The sequence below is a fragment of the Salmo salar genome, chromosome ssa21 (genome assembly GCF_905237065.1).
Source record: "Salmo salar chromosome ssa21, Ssal_v3.1, whole genome shotgun sequence".
Lineage (NCBI taxonomy): Eukaryota > Metazoa > Chordata > Actinopteri > Salmoniformes > Salmonidae > Salmo > Salmo salar.
Window position 1 is genome coordinate 32924518 of NC_059462.1, and position 6572 is coordinate 32931089.

Consider the following 6572-nt stretch of genomic DNA (forward strand, 5'->3'; position numbering starts at 1 on the left):
GTAAGTGTATCTTTTTTATTTGAATTCTTTCCTGTTGATGAAAGATAAGGGCCATGTGTTTAGAAAGCGGTATTGCAAGTGATAATTATTGACCTTTCTAAACATTAAAACGCAGCATCAGGATTGTAGAACCAGTCGTGTGTGAAGCTAACTGCTGAAAACTGTAGGGAAAAGGCAGAATACCCCTAGAGTTTTGGTTTTCGAGCTAGATTGGAAGGACAATTAGTGGCACCAAGAATCCAAGTTCCTAAGAAAAATAAATTATTTAAATCAAGATGTCTGAAATAACTGTAAAATCTGCAGAACACTCTTAGCTTTAATGGTTCATCATCAGGTTATTTAGCGCCTCCTCTTCTTGGAGCGACAGCCTCTCTTCTTTTTTATTTTATTTTTTATTTTATTTCACCTTTATTTAACCAGGTAGGCTAGTTGAGAACAAGTTCTCATTTACAACTGCGACCTGGCCAAGATAAAGCAAAGTAGTTCGACACATACAATAACACAGAGTTACACATGGAATAAACAAACATACAGTCAATAATACAGTAGAAAAAGTATATATGCAGTGTGCAAATGAGGTAGGATAATGGAGGTAAGGCAATAAATAGGCCATGATGGCGAAGTAATTACAATATAGCAATTAAACACTGGAATGGTAGATGTGCAAAAGATGAATGTGCAAGTAGAGATACTGGGGTGCAAAGGAGCAAGATAAATAAATAAATACAGTATGGGGATGAGGTAGTTGGATGGGCTAATTACAGTTGGGCAATGAGGCAGTGATCGCTGAGATCTTGGTTGAAAAGAGCAGAGGTGTATTTGGAGGGCAAGTTGTTTAGGATGATATTTATGAGGGTGCCCGTGTTTACGGATTTGGGGTTGTACCTGGTGGGTTCATTGATAATTTAGATTGTAGGATGGGCGGGGTGTTAAGCATGTTCCAGTTTAGGTCACCTAGCAGCACGAGCGCTGAAGATAGATGGAGGGCAATCAATTCACTGATGGTGTCCAGGGCACAGCTGGGGGCAGAGGGTGGTCTATAGCAAGCGGCAAAGAAATGGCTTCCCTGTTGTTGCTGTTACATCTCCTTCCACCACCTCCAGGGGGACTGAAGTCTCCAAAAATTAGTGCATGTGATGCAGTTGAGAGACTTGTTGTCTTTCATAAGGTAATTATATTAATAAGGTGATTATAATAATTTGTCACGTCACCTTCTTAGCCACATATATAAATGAGGGTTGTTAAAAAGTGGATGGAATTGTAATTAAGTCTTCATTCCCATCTTGCACTAGCCAATGAAAAGATGTTTGAATAATCACTTCTATAATGTAGTTCTCTCTGTGGCTGCACATTATTCTTGTGTCTAATTTTCAGTTTTCTGATCTCAACCCTAGTCATGCTGCAGTTTGGAGGAGCATCTCCGCAACCAGCAGGGTCAGCAGCCGTACCTCCTCGCTGTTGGGCGTCAGAAGAGCAAGATTGAGAGCTTCTACATCACAATGGATAAGCGTCTCATCTCATGCAAGGCAAACCGCTCCCTCGGGGCATGTGATGAACTTTTGAAAGCACATTTTGCGTTTAATTTGTCTTACGATGTGGCACTTGTGAATTTTTACACATTCCTGCAGACAACATTGTATAACATTGATGTGGGGAAAATGAAGGAGTCACCCAGAGTTAAAGACTTGAGAGCCAGACTGCTTAACCAGCCAGCAGCACTCTCACTCTGTGAGTAAGAAGCTATAACAATGTTTACCTGTTTCATGCGTCAGAAATATTATCCCAGCAGTCAAGTTGATTTCACATTTAAGAGTTGAACATGGTTACTATCCTGGACCCAAGTTCAAATTGTTTTGTTCTCAGCAAGGATGTAGGCCTCAGTTCCTAACATATACAGGTTTTCGGAAGCACCTTAATAGTGTTCATAGTAATGTTCAGCAAATTGCTCAAACTTCAACTGTTGCATGTTCATCTAGTGAGCCAGTTGCAACTTCATCTCAGGCACATGCTTTGGAGGACACATTTAATCCACAAAATCAATGTAGCTCTTCCAGTGTTTATTCTGAGAGCAATGATTCAGGACTTACTATAGATCCAACTAAAGAAATGTGTGCATCCATCGTGGCCAAATTACAGGGGATTGGGATTTCCAACAGTTTGGTATCCTCAATTGTAGGAGATTTGGAAGAACTAACAAGTGAGATTCGCTCACAAGCAAAGCATACAGCTATTTCTGCTTTACCTATAACTGACCCCAACATATCTGTGATAAATGAATCTTTTGAAGATTATGAAAACCCGTTCACAAATCTAAATACAGAATGGAAACTAAATAAATACTACCACCAAAAATGGGGAGTTGTCGAGCCAGTAGAAATAACACTGGGAGTGAGATATGACAACAGGCGAAATCAGAAATCCGGTACTTATGATCAAGTACCTGTGAAGGATACTTTTATACTGTATATGTGCCGGTTTTAGAAACATTGAAGTTCATGTGCAGAAATCCAGACATTTGTGTTTTGCTAAAGAAAGAGTGTAGATCAGAGCCTGGCACTTATACTGACTTCTTTGATGGAAGTTATTTTAAAACCCACCCTTTGTTTACAGCTAAAAGACATGCATTACAAATCCAACTATACTATGTTGATTTTGAAACAGCCAATCCCCTTGGCTCCAAACGTGGAATTCACAAAATTGGCTCTCTTTATTTTGTTGTAAGAAACTTTCCCCAAAAATTTAATTCAGTTTTGATGAACATTCATTTGGTAACACTTTTTCACACACAAGATCTGCACAAGTATGGTTTTGATGTTATACTAGAACCGTTGATAAATGATTTGAAAAAACTAGAAAGCCAAGGGCTAAGTCTTCCATTTTCAGATGAGCAGGTATATGATACAATCTGTCAGATCACTGGAGATAATCTAGGGATGCACACAATTCTTGGTTTTAATGAGTCATTCAGTAGCCGTCATTTCTGTCGCCTTTGTTTGATTGAGAAGAATGATTGTCAAACGGTATACAGTGAGGATGATCCTAAGGTGATCCTTCGTGGAAAAGATATGTTTGAAATGCATTGACAGTCTCTCCAGGAAAACCCACAATTGAAGTCACTTTATGGTTTGAAAAAAAGATCTACACTTAATTCATTGAAGTATTTCCATGTTTGTAATAACTATTAATTTGATATCATGCATGATCTTCTTGAGGGTGTGGTTCAGTATGAGATCAAATTGCTTTTTGGATATCTCACACAACACTTTATGTCAGAGCAGGACTTGCTTTCCAGGATTTATGGTTTTGGTTATGGATTTTTAGAACGGAAAAATCGTCCTACAAAGATTATTTTGGAGAGTGTTGGCAATGGCATTGGTTTGAATTCTATTCAGACATTGTGTCTTGTGAAAAACATCCCACTGTTGTTTGGTGACATTATTCCTGCAGGAAACAAAAACTGGAATTTGTTACTGTTGTTACTTCAAATAATGAACATAGTTTTTTCACCTTCTCTCACTCTAGGTATGACAATATATTTAAAGCATTTGATTGTTGACCACCACAAACTATTTAAGCACTTGTATCCACATAGAAACTTGATACCTAAGCATCATTTTATGATCCATTACCCATCTTCTATAAGGAAAATTGGTCCCTTATTATATACGTGGTGTATGAGGTTTGAGGCCAAACACAAGCTGTTTAAAGATTGTTTTAAAAATGTCAAAAACATAACCAAATCGCTTGCTAAAAAGCATCAGATGGCCATTGCTTATCACTGGGAAACCTTCACCCTCAAACAAAATGAGTATGGGCCAATTAAATATTTTCTCTTCAGAGATGAGAATGTCGTCAACAATGAAAAGCTTGAAACGATCTTGTCAAAAGATGTTTTCTCAACTAGTTGGGTTAAAGTTGATGGTGCAGAGTATAAAGCTGGACTAGTTATTTGCAGTACAATGGAAGAAGACAAGCCAGTCTTTTGTCAAATAAGTGATGTAGTTTTGGTTGAAGATCACTTTTTTGTTTTGACAAACAAGCTATTTACAGAGAATTTTGATAACCATCATCATGCATTCAGAGTATTACGAAGTGTGGAAAGATGTCTACTAAAAATGTCTGAGCTTAAATTTCATAAACCGTTTGATATTCAAAGCTCATACAATGTTTCAGATGAAAGTATGTACATTATACCTTCATTCACAATGTTTTAATTCAACTGACTGCAAGGGAGAAAAGGCACAAATAAATGTTTTTGACAATGATTGTTTATTGTGATTAATTCTTATTATTATAAGTATATATTCAATTAATTAATAAATAATATTGAATAAATTAACAATTAATTTTAACATTTTTTCAGTGTAGATAATTGACACTTTAGGGAGTGAAATTGACACTACACAAATAGTTTAAAAAAATTAACTCGGAGCAGTGTTAGTTGTCTAATCCCTTAGTGTTACTTTAAGTCTGTTTTGTGAGTTAAAAAGGAACTCTGGCAGAGTGTTAAATGTTTAACTATTTTGAAAGTGTTAATTTAACTCTGGAGAGTGTGGACCTATATAAACCCTCAAAAAGTGTTGAAATCAACTCTGTGGGAGTTAATTCAACACTGGACTTTTTGCTGTGTACACAGTCACAAAGTCGGTCGGGTGTTATTGAAGGATGTTGGAGACGACCTTGTCTACCTAAAAGCAGAGGTAGAGCCGAGTCAGAGCTTGCACGCATCTCATCACAAGACGTGGGTACTAGCATCAACGACAGATGTCATACAGACAGCGGGTTGCTCATGTATTGCAGGGCCAGGACGCTCTTGTAGTCACGCTGCAGCAATTCTGTAGAAGGTCAGTAAAGTAACGACCAAAAATGACATGAAAGTGCAGGACAACGGGTACACCAGGAGAGGTTTGGGAAACACTGGGTTAGATCAATCAATCAAATCAAATTTATTTTTATATAGCCCTTCGTACATCAGCTGATATCTCAAAGTGCTGTACAGAAACCCAGCCTAAAACCCCAAACAGCAAGCAAAGCATGTGAAAGAAGCACGGTGGCTAGGAAAAACTCCCTAGGAAAAACTCCCTAGAAAGGCCAAAAACCTACGAAGAAACCTAGAGAGGAACCAGGCTATGAGGGGTGGCCAGTCCTCTTCTGGCTGTGCAGGGTGGATATTATAACAGAACATGGTCAAGATGTTAAAATGTTAAAATGTTCATAAATGACCAGCATGGTCAAATAATAATAATCATAGTAGTTGTCGAGGGTGCAACAAGCACGTCCGGTGAAAAGGTCAGGGTTCCATAGCCGCAGGCAGAACAGTTGAAACTGGAGCAGCAGCACGGCCAGGTGGACTGGGGACAGCAAGGAGTCATCATACCAGGTAGTCCTGTGGCATGGTCCTAGGGCTCAGGTCCTCCGAGAGAAAGACAGAAAGAGAGAAAGAGAGAATTAGAGAGAGCATATTTAAATTCACACAGGACACCGGAAAAGACAAGAGAAATACTCCAGATGTAACAGACTGACCCTAGCCCCCCCGACACATAAACTACTGCAGCATAAATACTGGAGGCTGAGACAGGAGGGATCAGAAGACACTGTGGCCCCATCCGATGATACCCCCGGACAGGGCCAAACAGGCAGGATATAACCCCACCCACTTTGCCAAAGCACAGCCCCCACACCACTAGAGGGATGTCTCCAACCACCAACTTACCGTCCTAAGACAAGGCCGAGTATAGCCCACAACGATCTCCGCCATGGCACAACCCAAGGGGGGCGCCAACCCAGACAGGAAGACCACGTCAGTGACTCAACCCACTCAAGTGACGCACCCCTCCCATGGACGGCATGGAAGAACATCAGTAAGCCAGTGACTCAGCCCCTGTAAAAGGGTTAGAGGCAGAGAATCCCAGTGGAAAGAGGGGAACCGGCAAGGCAGAGACAGCAAGGGCGGTTCATTGCTCCAGCCTTTCCGTTCACCTTCACACTCCTGGGCCAGACTATACTTAATCATAGGACCTACTGAAGAGATAAGTCTTCAGTAAAGACTTAAAGGTTGAGACTGAGTCTGCGTCTCTCACATGGGTAGGCAGACCATTCCATAAAAATGGAGCTCTATAGGAGAAAGCCCTACCTCCAGCCGTTTGCTTAGAAATTCTAGGGACAATTAGGAGGCCTGCGTCTTGTGACCGTAGCGTACGTGTAGGTATGTACGGCAGGACCAAATCGAAAAGATAGGTAGGAGCAAGCCCATGTAATGCTTTGTAGGTTAGCAGTAAAACCTTGAAATCCGCCCTTGCCTTAACAGGAAGCCAGTGTAGGGAGGCTAGCACTGGAGTAATATGATCAAATTTTTTGGTTCTAGTCAGGATTCTAGCAGCCGTATTTAGCACTAACTGAAGTTTATTTAGTGCTTTATCCGGGTAGCCGGAAAGTAGAGCATTGCAGTAGTCCAGCCTAGAAGTAACAAAAGCATGTATTAATTTTTCTGCGTCATTTTTGGACAGAAAGTTTCTGATTTTTGCAATGTTACGTAGATGGAAAAAAAGCTGTCCTTGAAACAGTCTTGATAT

At 40.1% G+C, this 6572-nt stretch overlaps 1 long non-coding RNA gene across 1 annotated transcript; it reads left to right on the forward strand.

Annotated features, from left to right (window-relative positions):
- Positions 1 to 1058: 1058 nt before the first annotated feature.
- On the forward strand, positions 1059 to 4265 carry LOC123729582 (uncharacterized). Its single transcript, XR_006761238.1, has 2 exons — positions 1059 to 1168; positions 1395 to 4265. It is a non-coding gene; the product is annotated as an uncharacterized lncRNA (long non-coding RNA).
- Positions 4266 to 6572: the final 2307 nt, after the last annotated feature.